Here is a 15729-nt window from a genome sequence, read left to right on the forward strand (position 1 = left end):
GTTGCAAGGCAACAATAGTCTGTAATTTTGGACTGTTTCTAAATAGTGTGCTAAGTGCGTTACAATTTTCCCTTTATACCATTAAGGACCTGTGTGTGTGTGCATGTATGTGTATGTGTGTGTGTATTTATGGACTAATCTATTATACAAACTGTTAAAACTTGGGGTACAAAAAAACAAGTGAAATCTATGATTTTGTAAATTAAACCAATCCATTTGACGCTGTACTATATTCTGCAAGTTGTTTTAATTGCATAGGGGAAGACAAAAGACTTTTGGGAGTGTTTACTTCATTCTAACTCCAAAACTGTATTAGTCTTAGTGTACTAGACGCACTGCTGACTGGGAGTAGTGCAGAAGGAAGGATGCAATATGTAAATACACTAATCAGATCAATGCAAATCATAATAATACATTCCTTTATGGTCTGGGAGACAGCTGTGTTAAGTGATTTTCATTTTCTTAGGTTTGGGTGAACCTCTTTAGCAAATCCTATCTCCCTGATTCTGTGATTCTAGCTCTGTTGTGTTTTATTTTGATTATTTTTCCCTTTGTTTGTGGGACTACATATGGTAGAAGTTGGCATTTCAGGCCTCAGTGGCTGGTTTTATTTTCTTCTCTTTGTGTCCAACTGGTCTTGGAACTTTTGTTTCCAATAACAGCTACAAAACCACATGAGCGGAGCTTTTGTGAGGTTTTCTGTGTGACCAGAGCAGGGTTGGTGATGTGACAACTCTCTCAAAGGTTTTCTTAGGAAAGAATGGATCATCATCTTTGGAGAAAGGATTTTTTTTTTCCTTTAAAAGATTCAACAAATTATTTCAGTTTACCAAACTTGATGCCATCATTTTGATGTTTTAATCAGGTCAAAACTTCTGGCTACTTGCTTATATGGAAGATATATTAGTACCATTGTAAAATATTAAATAAAAGTCAGATAGATAGTCCTGTTTTCCTGGGATCTTAACAGAGCCCACAGAAAAAAGAAAGTGTTGCTGGTGGGAATTAAAAGAAATCAGAACGTTCTTTTGAGTTACCATAGTCAAAGGAAACTAAGAGGAGAAAAAAAGAAAAATAACCTTGCTCATCAAAAGTTTAGAATTTTTAGTCAAAATAATGAAAAGTAAGAGTTTGAAGCATTGTGAAAGCATTTTAAAGACAAGGTACAAGCTTACTGGTGAAATTGCATAATCCTTGAAACTGAATTTTAGAAATAAACTTTTGTTGGATCTTTCCCTCAAATGGAGGAACCCACAGCAATCTCTAGGCAATAAAGTGCCCAGACCTTTTCAGATCACTCTGAAACGCAGTTTTAATAAAGTGAGATGATTAGGGGTGCCTGGGTGGCCCAGTTGGTTAAGCATCTGCCTTCTGCTCAGGTCATGATCCCAGGGTCCTGGGATCGAGTCCTATATCAAGCTCCCTGCTCAGTAGGGAGTCTGCTTCTCCCTCTCCCCTGCCCCTGCTCATGCACTCTCTCTTTCTCTCTCTCTCTCTCTCCTCTCTCTCTCTCAAATAAATAAAAATTTAAAAACATAAGGTGAGGTGTTTGGCACGTATCCATAGGTTCTTCTCCTCTCATTTCCTGGGAGAGGGTAAATTAGGAGAGTGCAGGTATTTCTTGCTGAAACTCTGGAGGAATCCTCTGGGTGTAATTGTTCCTAGAGGTAGAACAGATAAAGCAGCCTGACTTAGTTGGCAGAGATCAGATGCCTATAGATAATCCAATCTGCTGAAATAGATGCCCACTGACACCACCACAACTACCTCCTCACGTACATTTCTAGCTACTTGTCGGCCTGTCACATGAATAAGAAACCAGAAAGTTCTACTTATAACCAGTATATTTAGTACTACTCAAAAACAGATTCCCAAGACACCAGAAGAGTAGGAAAGCAGAGGGTACATTGAACAACGTTATTGGTTGGTTGGTAAGGAGGAATGAGACAGAAGAATGAAAAAATACTTCTGGAGTTCCAACTCCCGCTGAGTATCTTCCCTCAGCCCCTTCTGAAGCAATCCACGTCTCTTCCTGCTGCCACCACTGCAGTCCAGGCCAGTGTGAGTTCCGATCTGAATTACTTTGATACTTTCTGATTGAATTCACTCATGTTCTGCCTGCCCCTCCCTACCCCTATCCAATATCTGCATTGTTGCTGTTATCCTTTGGCTCAAAATCTTTCAGCGCTCTGCATTGTCTGTTGGATAAAATCTCCTTGTGGTCTCACAGGCCATGAGAACCTTCCTGATTTATGGGCCCTACCTCACTCCTTAGTGTTCTCTTTGCTTCAGCTCTAGCCTTTCTGTCTTACCAATCAGATCTTTTGCATTTATGGCTTTTCTACCTGGATTGGCCTTTTATCTCCTTATTTTTTCCTCTCTCACCTCTTCCAGAAGTAGTTCCTATGCATACAAACCAAAACAGTGAAACACCCAAAATAGCTAAACAAAGAAATAAGATCTTACAGCTAGAGGATTGGTGATGAGAGACTTCTTCTGAGGCCAGTGTCAAGGTTATGGTCCCACGATGATCACGAGCTGTTTGTCTTACGTTAGGCAGAGGCTCCCTCACTCAAACATCAAACATTTTTTACTTGGTCTTGGAGGAAGAAAGTTTAGAGCAACTCAACTAGGCAGGAGGGACCATGGATGAGATTCACTGGAAGCCAACTGAAAGCTCCCTTTTAGGATTTCCTTTCATATCAACTGGGTGAGTTTGGCTGCATCTCAGAGAATCTGCTCCAACACACATAATTCAGCTTGAGCAATGGGTGTAGACACCTTACACAACTTCTCAAATCAGCGAGGAAGGCTGAATAAATGGCAGAGACAATTCCCTTTATCACATCCCAAAACCTGAACCTATCTATCAAAACTGAACCAGAGATCAGATCTTGTTCGTCTTTCAGATCTTCCTGCCTCAGGCTTATTCTTCTTCTATGAAGCCTTTGTTTTTCCTCCCTCCTCTGTAGTCCCCTAGCACCTTGCCCGTACCCCCTCAGACAGAAGTCATCACAAGCTATTTGCTGATGTCTCTGCCTTTCATAAAAAATCTAACTACCACAGGACAAACTTCACTGAAGGTAAGCTCATATTAAGAGTGCTTTGAAGAATTTGAGAAAAAAATCTGCTGGGAAAGAGAGCTAGTAGACATCATACCCAGGAGAATTAGCCATCCCAAAATTGAAGACCAAAAAACAATCTGAAGAAAACTATAAATTACATAGATTTAAAAAGATTAAAGAGATAAAGAATTAAAAACCAGAACAAAAGATCAGGCTGCTTGTAAAATCCAAGCAGTTTTGAAGAAGAACCAAATTAAGCTTCTGGATATGAAAACTGTAATTATAAAAAAATAAGTTCAGTGGGTGGGATAAATAGCAGATGAATGTCAATTTAAATGGGAACCAGAGAACTGAAAGATGGAGTTGAGTAAACTGTCCAGAATATAATAGAAAGATAAATAAATGGTTTTAAAAAATTATGAAATGATGTTAAGATATAAAGAAGATAGAATGAAGGGATAGAATGAGGTACTCCAGGAAGAGAAAATAAAAGACATAGGGCGGGGCAGTATTCCAGGAGATAATGACTAGGGAGTTTTCAGAATTGAGGAAGGTCATGAACCCTCAAATTCAAAAAGTCATAGTGGGTGCCTAACACCAAACTCAAACAAACCCCCAAATATAAACAAACAAATAAAAATACACAACCACACCAGGATGTATTATGGTGAAACAAACAGACAAACAAACCAAGAAAACCCCCACAACCCAAAAAACAAAGTCCGGAGACAAAAAGAGATTTCTTCTAGGGAGGAATGTAGTTAGGCTGAAAACAGACTTCCCATTAATAGTAGCGCTACCAACGGACGTTGGATGATACTAAAAGCACATATCTAAAGTTCTGAGGAAAAGCAACCCTCAATCTAGGATTCTAAACCTACTAAGCTATCATTTAAGACCATGAGCAAAATAAACACATTTAATTTTGTTTTTGAGAGGTTTTGTTGTGGATAAACCTGAAAAACTGCTGAAGATTTTAATCATTCAGAATGAAGTCAATAAAGGAGTGGAATACAAAGAGCCGTGTCTTGTAAAGAAATTGATAATTTAAACAAACATTGACAAAAATATAACAAAATTATATCTAACTAGTTGGAGATTTTTAAAAATAAAATGAAAATACTAACTGACAATGATTTGAAATCAGGAGGCAGTGATAAAAGCAAGACATTAAAGAAAACATTCTAGGGACCTTGCATTGACTGGAAGAAGGCATGTGAAACAGAAATAGATTATGTAACTCAAATCCAATAGAAAAGATAGATGAAAGAATATCGGATGAATCCAGTGGAAGTAATCCATGGAGAAAGACAAAAGCTAATCAGAAAAACAAAATAGATGGTTGACATAAATCCAAAGAGACTGAAGTATAAACAATTAAACCTTCCTGATGATAAATAGAGATGATCAGATTAGGTTAAAAATCAATCAGTTGTAAATGTTTTGGTTTGTAAAAGCTGGGAAGTTCCATTAAAGAGGTCGATTGTAAATTAAATAAAAACAACCCTGAAACTTCAGGGCTCCTATTTGGAGATAAAATGTCATGTCATTTTACCAAGAATAGTAGTCTCTGCTCCTCCTTTCCCAAAAATCATGGATCAATTTTCAAATCAAAGGTAGAGGATACATTTTTTTTTTCACAAATGATATGATTATCTACAGAGAAAGCCACAAAGCATCTGAAGATTAACTATTATAAGCATTTAAGTGTTTATATCAATTTGCATTTCCATACATATGCATAAACTGAAAGTGTAATAATAAAAAAGTAGCATTTACAATAGCAAAAAGAAAAAAATAGTAAAAAAGAGAAAAGTAAGATACCTAGGAGTAAATCTTGTATGTTCAAGATCTGAAAAGAAAAATTATAAGGGTTTCTCAAAAGGATATTGAAGAAAACCCAAGTAAATGGAGAGATACATTGTCTTAGTTCATTTGGGCTGCTGTAACAGAATAGACTGGGTAGCTTACCCATAGGCTGAGTGTCTGATAAATAGAAATTTATTTTTCGCAGCTCTGGAGGCTGGGAGTCCAAGATCAAACTGCCAGCATAGTTGCATTCTGGTGAGGATCTTCTTCCTGGTTCACCTTCTCATTGTATCCTTACATGGTGGAAGGGGCTAAGGATCTCTGTGGGGTCTATTTTATGAGTCACTAATTCCACTTATGAGTGTTCCATCCTTATGACTTATGCACCAACCAAAGGCCCCACCTCCTAATGCTATCATCTTTGGGAGTTAGGATTTCAACATAGGAATTTTTGGGGGGCGGGAAACAAATTTTCAGACCATAGTATACACCATGTTCATGAGTACAGACTCAATCATCAGAACAATGTTACTCATTTCCCCTTCAGTCTTTTAGGTAGAACCATATGAAATCATCATCTTTGTAGATCAGAATAGTTTAATTTCAATGTCAAAATGTTAAAGTTAATATACAGATGCAATTGTAATTCAAATAAGAAAAGGGTTTTATAGGAATTTGACAATTTGATTCTATAATTTGCATGGAAGAACAAAGGCCAAGAGTAGTCAAGACCGTGCTGCAGTAGTCCAGCAGGGTAAGAGGACTTACTATCCAGTGTAGCGTGGCCAGTAAAAAGCAATTAGCCAGTCGAACAGAATAGACAGCTCCCAAAGGATCCCATGCCTGTATTGCCCATACGGAACAGGTTTCATCACAGATCACTGAGCAACGGTAGACTGTTCAATAAATGGTGCTGAGACAATCCAAAAAATGTGTTAACAGTGAGAACTCAAACCTGCAGACAGTACTAAGCTCTTCTAAAGTAAGAAGAAATGCTGATCTAAGGAAATGATAGGAAGATCTTTCATGGCCATTGATGTAAAAGTGGCAGATGAGTTTCAGTGTTTCCGATCTGCCTATCCCATGGCGCAGCAGCTGTTCTTTGGTGACTAAGTCTGGTTCAGGTAGAGGTAAATTCTTTATCGTTTTTCCTGAACCCGCTTTCTTAGACTTTTTGTTTGTGGGCTGCAGGTACAGTTGGAAGGTAGGGAGACAAACAGGTGGCAAGACACATGATAAGGTTTTGATAGACTCAAGGAATCAATAACCTTTAGTTACACAAACTTGTTCAGGATTCAGCTTGGAACATTCCTTGCCCATCATATGCCAGCCCATCCCTCCTGTCCTTTAGCACAGGACTAGACGGTGGTTTGCATTTATTAGTGAAAATCAGATGTTCTTTTAAAAGCTAATCTGGTGAGGGGCACCTGGGTGTCTCTGTCGGTTAAACTTCTGCCATCTGCTCGGGTCATGATCCCAGGGTCGTGGGATCAAGTCCCACATTGGGCTCCCTGCTTGTCAGGGAGCCTGTTTGTCCCTCTTCCCCACCTCCTGCCCATGCCCTCTCTCTCAAATAAATAAATAAATAAATAAAAATCCTTAAAAAATAAGATAAAAGCTACTCTGGTACAACAAATATACTAAAACATTCCCCAAGCAAATCAGATATTTTATTATTTTAACTCTCTTGAAATAAACATTAAATGATAAAGTTGAGCACATCCAAATGGTGTTCTCTGAAATCTTAAACTAGCTCATTGATAAAACTGCTTTTGCTGAGTAACTTGGTAAAGACTCTGCTATCTATTTGGGTATCATAAAAGGATGAACGATTATATTGAAATATTACACTGTTAGCAATGGAAATGAGTTAGCTCAAAATACTTTAAAGGCATTTGACAAAAATTAAAGTGCACAGAGACGTCATTACCATGGATCTGACAGCTGCCAATGAACAGCTTCAAGCTAGAAGTGAAAGAACCTTTTCTACCTCCAAAAAGGAATCTGTATCAATTATCCCACGCACAGCCTCCCAGGTGTCCACATACCTGGCCTGTGCACCCACAGTTTAGATTTGAAATTAGTACTCCAAAAATTGTTATAGTCGAGGTGATTACATCTCAAGCCAAATAGAATCCTCCAACCGAACAACCCATTGAAGAGCATACAGCAGAATTAAGATATCAAATTTACCACAAATCCCAGAAGGTTACATCTCTATAATAAATGCATTCCACTCAAGAGCAAACAAAATAGCTTTTCAACATAGGAAATCCTTTGAGTTTCCAAAAAAAAAAAACCACAAACAAACCCCACCAAAGCCCAGTAAGTACTTCATCATGCAAATCAGCTACTTTCAGGGAGAAGGCCAGGTCAGCAGCATGCATTGATGATACCGAGAAAGCAGAGATTGTTTCCATCTTCTCGGAAGGACACGTTCCCCACGTCACAGGTTAAATGACTCTTCCTTCCCCATATATCTTAAAAAGGGGATGTTTTAAAGATTTTTTAGAAAGATGTTTTAAATGAAGCAGGTCTCAAATAAATTCCTGTGGCCTCTGAGTTAGCATTAAAAAGAGCAGTTGTGGGGGCATCTTGGTGGCTCAGTTAGTTGAGTGACCGACTCTTGGTTTAGGCTCAGGTCATGTTCTGGGGGTCATGAGATTAAGCCCTGTGTCAGGCTCTGGCTCAGCACGGAGTCGGCTTGGGCTTGTCTCTTCCTCTTCCTCTGTCCCTCCCCCTGCTTGTGCATGCTGTGCCTAAAATAAATAAATACATCTTTAAAAAAAAGCAGCTGGGGTAAGTGGATATAGGCAAATAACATTGGTGTTACTGAATGTGGTGACCACCGATTACTGATCAATCATTTGGGAAAAACGTGGAGTCTTAGGAATGGATGTAAAGGGTTATGTTCATCACTGTGGCCAATGTTTGCCACTACTGAGTGCGTTACTAATATATCAAGGTATTGGAAAATACTATTAGGTTCTGATTACTCAGACTCTAGAATGGAGAGATTAAAGGGTTGACTGGGGTTAAAACTGTGACTAATTCTCAAGATAACAGTATTAATGGAGGCCCATATATGCCTTTCAGGGGCTACTGGGAAGGAATGCCACACTGAGTAAGTACATACTGGATAAAGGCCCTTATCTGGGCATGAATGACAGAGACCAAGATAGTGAAGAAATGGGGTAGATAAATTTTCTATATTTGGGGTATTATAGCCTCTAGAAGATTTTAGGACAGAGAATTGAGGAGGACAGTGAAAAGCGTTTTAATAAGTGTATTATATGTTTGGATATAGTCTCCTTGAAAAATTTTGAGTTTCTTAAATTTCTTAGGGTCAGAACTAAGTTTTCTGAAATGTGACCCTATTCTAGAACTTGACTGCTGGGGTTTCTAAGTACTTACGGCATTTGTTGTTTTGTGATGATGAGAAAGCTGGCAGGTGAGAGTAATTCACTGCACAGGTCTTCAGAGAAGGCATATATGGAGACCTGGCTCCATCTCAACAATGCAGGAGAGGGCCACACCCCAAGCACTCCACAGCCATGGTGAATGTTTGATTAGGAGATCATTTGCAAACACTCTACTCCATCAAATATGGAAGTCTCTTAGAGGCTAGAGAAAGTTGACAAAGGAATCAAGCAGTTATTACTCTATGCTTCACCTTAGCCTAGAAAAAATGTTGAGAGGAAAAAACCTCAGGCCTAAAATAAGGGAAGAGATCACCCTCACAACCAGAGAAATCGTGACATTGAGGTTCAGCCTATAATGCTTGGGCGCACCAGCTGGCCCAGGAGCTTCCCCAGTGTTGGGATTAATGTAGAGCATAAAATCAGTCGTAATACCTGGCTTGCTAAAATGTAACACAGATGCCGATCGGGGCAGGGAAAGTTTTGGAGAAGGTTGTAGGCCTTTGGAATCCCGAGGCCTGCATGATCTGCTGTAGGAATGCCATGGGGAGTTGCCTTCCCCAAGCCTTCTTAGCCCAAGCAGCTGCCCTGCGGTCTAAGAAATGTATGCATTGTCCCTTAGGCTGTTTAGCAAACTCGTAGAACACACAGGTTAGCATATCCTGTCTTTCTCGTAAACAGGTTCTAGCTCCAGTAAGACCCCTTGTCACACATCACACACGTACTTGAGAAACAGTGATAAAGATTTAGGATTATCCTGAAGGACCAGCAAAGGCAGGAGCAAAGAAAAGCAAAGGGTCTTCATCTCTGAGCATTGATGCCCTTGTCTTCTCTCTTTTACACCAGTTTGAGGTAATCTTTCCTTCATTGGTACAGGGAATGCGGGCCATTCCCGGCAAGCCAGAAGGAAGGAGTTAGGATCTCTCTTGAAGTAGGTATAGGTAAGGCCATAAAATGAACTTTTGTGGATACTTGATCATTTATCTGCAGTATACGCAGTGTTCTGGCTTTTACTCCAATCACGCCAGTGTGACTGCTTGCTCTCTACTCGCCCCGGTTCTAGTTGTTGCTCAGGATTTGCCTTTTCCCAGTAGGCAAACTCTGTCATAAATGGTTTTGCTTCTTTTGAACTTACAGCCTATCTTTAACTGACTGATTTGTAAAATAATATTATGTACTAAAAGATTTTAAAATGCCCTTTAAATCTTTACAAAAATATTAATTTTTAGCACAGATTTTATGGCACATCCTGCCATGCTAGGTTAGCTAAGTCATTTAATCAGTGGCTTTATTTCTTTATTATATCGTATAACAGAGAGCTCATTGTCCTTTCCATTCATTACCTAAAACATTATATTATCCTAGACACAGAATCGTGAGCATCGACAGAGCCATCCCGGGTCAGTGATGACAGTGAGTGATGATGAAGTCAGCACTAGCTAGTAAAGCAGCAGGTGTACTTATTAAGTTGAGTAAGTCCAATGTGGTGTTCTCTGATTTTCAGCCTTTGGATTCAGAGTAGGTTTTCCTGCTTGAGGATGAGGTAAAGGTGAATGAAACAGCACATAAACTTTCTGTAGCAAGAGAAATTTTACTTTACCTTAGAATACCAACTCCTGTCCAGGTGGGAGACAACCCCTGAAAGGAAAACTTCTCTCTTTCTGGATGGAAAATGCACTTTGAAGCAAAAACTCATCTTACTAATTGAATCTTAGCTTATGATTTTTTTTCTAGTGGGTTTTGCTACACTGAAACACTTATTTAAAGGTTTATATGGCTAGAATATGGATATTATGGAAGACATATATTTACAATTTATAGAGGCATCAGAATTCTTCTTAATGCTCGAATTGTTGGGCTGGAGGCCAGATCTTTGATTTCTAACTGAATCCTTTTGACTCTGTAAATAATATATCTTTTGTATTTGGTGACTAGAATACCCAGGAATTTTTCTAAATCATTCCATTAGTTTCCATTCTAAAAGATAAATTCTTCATTCTAGTGATTGTGTTTTGTGCTTGTTTGGTCACAAAGCAAACAATTTGATTTTACTTCTTTTATTTACTGAAGAATGATTAAATGAAAAAGAACGCAAAAATGGTGACTTTTCCCCTAGAGGCAAAACTATTTGATAAAACAGATCTACTAGGTTTTGAGTCAGAATACTTTAAAAAAACATTCCTGAACCTGCCTTTTCAATTTTGTTTTGGAGATCATAATTTCTTGGAGTAAATTCTGCAATTGATCAAGGGATGAAAATTGAGTGAGGAAAATAGACGCACTGAGGAAGGTTATCTATAATGAGATACTACTGTCGTCTTCCTTTTCCCCTCTATGAAAAAAACAATTGATGACCCATTCATAGTTACTCCTCAGTTTTTTCCAAGATTGTCATAAATATAAAAAGTTTCCTCCACAGTCCTCTCCTGGGATTTTGAGATTAGGATTTGGTAGGCAGTTAAGGGACAGGTGGAATTTTAGGTCACCAATAATTTGCCTACTAAAGGAAAAATGAATCTAGCAGATAGCCTTGCACATGGTAGGTACCAAATAGATGGCAACTAGATGAATGAATGAATCAAATACAATGTTAGTATGCTTTGGTGAATATTTTGATATTCTACATTTGTTCTAGTTCAGGTAGAACAGGTTTGGAAACTGTTAGAGAAGTGATTTGCTGATACCTCCTCCTCTCCATTCTAGCCAAGTTTAAACACTAATTTCAATGTATTACCTTCCTGATAAAAATCTTCAGTGACCATATTGACCTTAGGGCAGAATAAAGGAGGGGGTGGGGGATTGGGCTAGGCCAGTGATGGGTATTAAGGAGGGCACGTATTCATGGTGCACTGGGTGTTATACGCAAGTAATGAATCATGGAACACTACATCAAAAACTTGGGATGTACTGTATGGTGACTAACATAACATAATAAAAAATTATTATTGAACAAAAGAATAAAAACTTATTAGCCTTCAAAGCAGAGCTTCTAAAATTTGGCTTTACCTAGTTTATTCAGTCAAGTTTATCACTAATGATAGGTTTACTGTGATTTTGTTGTTCTTATCATTTTTTTTTCAACTAAGATCTTTATTTATGGAGTTAGAAGCATTTTCAATTATAGGTGTGAAAGCATAAGGAAAGTGCCGTGTACTTAACTCAAAGAAACAAATCTGTGTAGAAATCATTCTTCAACTAACATGTTCTTTCATGGATATAAAAGCATTTTCAAATGTATGTGTGGAAGCATAAGGAAAGTGCTATATACTTCAAGAAACAAGTCTGTGTAGAAACTGTATTTCTTTTTTTTAAAACCGACTAATTAACATGTGGTGTATTATTAGTTTCAGAGGTAGAGTTTAATGATTCATCAGCTGCATATAACACCCAGTGCTCATTACGTCAAGTGCCCTCCTTAGTGCCCATCACCCAGTTACCCCGTCCTCCCATCCACCTTCAGTTTGTTTCCTAGAGGTAAGAGTCTCTTATGGTTTGTCTCTCTCTCTCTGATTTTGTCTTATTTTCTTTTTCCAACTCCTTTCCCCTATGATCCTCTGTCTTATTTCTTAAATTCCATATATGAATGAAATCATATGATAATTGTCTTTCTCTGATTGACTTATTTCCCATAGCATAATACTGTCTAGTTCTATCCATGTCATTGCAAATGGTAAGATTTCTTTTTTCTTTTTTTGATAGCTGAGTAATATCCCATTGTATATATATATGCCATATCTTCATTCATTTGTTGATGGACATCTGGGCTTTTTCCATATTCTGGCTATTGTGGACATTGCTCTTATAAACATTGGGTTGTAGGTGCCCCTTCAGATCACTATGTTTGTATCCTTTGGGTAAATACCTGGTAGTGCAATGTTTTTCAAATGTTTTCCAGAGTGGCTGTACCAGCTTCATTTCCACCAGCAGTGTAAGAGGGTTCCCCTTTTTCCGCATCTTTGCCAACATCTGTTGTTTCCTGACTTGTTAATTTTAGCCATTCTGACTGGTGTGAGGTGGTATCTCATTGTGGTTTTGATTTGTATTTACCTGATGCTGAGTGATGGTGAGGATTTTTTCATGTGTCTGTTGGCCATTTGTATGTCTCCTTCGTATGGAACCAGAAAAGACCCTGAATAGCCCAAGGAATGTTGAAAAAGAAAACCAAAGCTGGTGGCATCACAATTCCGGACTTCAAGCTCTATTACAAAGCTGTAATCATCAAGACAGCATGATACTGGCACAAAAACAGACACATAGACCAATGGAACAGAATAGAGAACCCAGAAATGGACCCTTGACTCTACGGTCAACTAATCTTTGACAAAGCAGGAAAGAATAGCCAATGGAAAAAAAGACAGTCTCTCCGACAAATGGTGTGGGGAAAATTGGACAGCCACATGCAGAAGAATTAAACTGGACCATGTTCTTCAACCGTACATAAAAATAGACTCAAAATGGATGAAAGACCTAAATGTGAGACAGGAATCCATCAAAATCCTAGAGGAGAATATAGGCAGCAACCTCTGTGACCTCGGCTGCAGCATTTTCTTGCTAGACATGTCTTCAAAAGCAGGGAAACAAAGGCAAAAATGAACTTTTGGGACTTGACCAAGATAAAAAGCTTTTGCACAACAAAGGAAATAGTTGACAAACCCAAAAGACAACCTACAGAATGGGAGAAGATATTTGCAAATGTCTTACCAAAAAAGGGCTAGTATGTAAGATCTATGAAGAACTTATAAAACTCAAAACCTAAAAAATAAATAATCCAGTCAAGAAATGGGCAGAAGACATGAATAAACATTTCTCATCATACTGTTTTTTTTTTTTAAGACAAAACAACAAAAAACAAACAAACTGCTTCTCATCTCAAGTCTGAGGGTTTTTTTTGGTTTTGTTTTGTTTTTGTTTTTGTTTTTTGGTTATATACTAACATTCTCTTCCCTATCAAAATTCTACTAACTATTAAACTAGGGATTTTTTTTTTTTTAATTTTGAGATGTCTCTCTTCATAATAAAGCTCTTCCAAGGATCAGAATACCATGAGGATGCCATGCCCCAGAACAGAGCTCTTGCTGGCCCTCTGTGAGCCACCTGGCTTCCCGTTGCAGCTTTTAGAGAATCTTCCTTCCAGCCTTTGGTAAAAACCCATTCTCTTTGGGATCTCATGCTATCAAGCTATACCGTATTCCTCCCTTTCCTTATTGATGTCGTTTACTGACTTCTTAATCATTTCCCTTCACTTGTTGAACTCTTTGACAACTGTGAGACAGCTTTTACAACTGTCATCCCTACCCTTTCTCTTGTCAGAGAGTAAAGTTTCAGTGTACCTGTAGAAAACAATCATTTTAAAATTCTCGCCTTTATTTTCTCCAGTTACTTTTGTGTTCACTCTATTGGAACCATCTATTCCCATAGCTACACCATGAATTTTTCTAATAGATCATAATGTCATATATTTTACTTTGACCGAAATCTTTTGTCTGTTAAGCTTCCCTTTACCCTTGCTACTACCATTGCTGCTCTTAGAACACGCTTGTCTCTGGATTTCTCCAATTCTCTCCCTTCCTCCAGCTTCCTCCACAGCACTTACTTTCTTACTCAGCCTCATTCGATGGAGAGAATTGAATAGCATATGATCTTTTTTTCCCCCTAAGTACCTGATTGGTTCCCTTGCACTGCTGTCCTTCGGCTATTCTAGTAGCATTTAGTAACTCAATCCAAAATCAGAGCCACAATCCGATTTCTTGAAATCTTCACATTGGTTGCTAAAGGATACCAGTTCAAGACCTACATCCATGCAGTTTTGTCTTGCTCATTTTTATGTACTTAGCACTGTGCATAATCTTTTCCCATACCTGTGATTAGCTTTCTTTTTCAGGCCCTTCTAGATTTGCCAAATGGAATCATGAATTATGTAGTCTTTTGTGAGTGGCTTCTTTCACTTAGCACAATGTTTTCAAGATTCACCCATGTTATAGCATGTATCAATACTTCATCCCTTTTTATTGCTTAGTGAAGATATGGAATGCTGGATAAGGACATGGTGAAATTGCTGGCTTATATGGTAACTCCATGTTTAATGTTCTGAGGAACCAGTCAAACTATTTTCTAAAGTGGCTGCACCAGTTTATAATCCTGCCAGCAATGTATGAGGGTCCCAATTTCTCCCCATCCACACCAACACTTGTTACTATCCATCTTTTTGATTATTTGTTATTATCTGTCTTTCTGATGGGTGTGAAGTGGTATCTTGTGATTTTTATTTACATTTCCTGAATGATTAATGTTTTCGCACATCATTTCCTATCTGACATCATCAATTCTCAGTAAAATACTAGCAAATTGAATTTGTACATTAAAAGAATTATTCACCATGATCAAGTGGGATTTATTCCTGGGCTGCAGGGGTAGTTCAACATTCACAAATGAATCAGTGTGATATACCACATTAATAAAAGAAAGGATAAGAACCATATGATCCTGTCAATAGATGCAGAAAAAAGCATTTGACAAAATATAGCATCCTGTCTTGATAAAAACCCTTGGCAAAGTAGGGATAGATGGAACATACCTCAACATCATAAAGGGCATATATGAAAGACCCACAGCTAATAGCATCCTTAATGGGGAAAAACTGGGAGCCTTTCCCTTATGGTCAGGAACAAGACAAGGGTGTCCACTCTCACCATTATTATTTAACATAGTACTGGAAGTCTTAGCCTCAGCAATCAGAAAACCAAAAGAAATAAAAGGCGTCCAAATTGGCAAGGAAGAAGCCAACCTTTCATTATTTGCAGACAACATGATACTCTATGTAGAAAACCCAAAGACTCCACCAAAAAATTGCTAGAACTCATACGTGAATTCAGCGAAATTGCAGGACATAAAATGGATGTGCAAAAATCTGTTGCGTGTATGTACACCAATAATGAAGCAGCAGAAAAAGAAGTCAAGGAATCAGTCCCATTTGCAATTGCACCAAAACCAGTAAGTTACCTAGGAATAAACCTGACTAAAGACATAAAAGGTCTGTACTTGTAAAACTACAGAACATTTATGAAAGAAATTGAGGAGGATGCATAGAAATGGAAAGGCATTCCATACCCACGGATTGGAAGAAAAACATTGTTAAAATATCTATACTACCCAAAGCAAGCTACACATTTAATGCAATCCCTATCAAAATACCACCAGTATTTTTCATTGAGCTAGAACAAACAATCCTAAAGTTTGTACGGAATCATACAAATATATATATTTGCCATTTGGTATATCTTGAAAAAATGTCTGTTCGGCTCCTTTGGTTAATTTGACAGAGACAGAGACAGCCAGCGAGAGAGGGAACACAAGCAGGGGGAGCAGGAGAGGAAGAAGCAGGCTCATAGCAGAGGAGCCTGATGTGGGGCTCGATCCCAGAACACCGGGATCACGCC

Source organism: Ailuropoda melanoleuca, chromosome 11 (assembly GCF_002007445.2).
Source record: "Ailuropoda melanoleuca isolate Jingjing chromosome 11, ASM200744v2, whole genome shotgun sequence".
NCBI classification, from domain to species: Eukaryota; Metazoa; Chordata; class Mammalia; order Carnivora; family Ursidae; genus Ailuropoda; species Ailuropoda melanoleuca.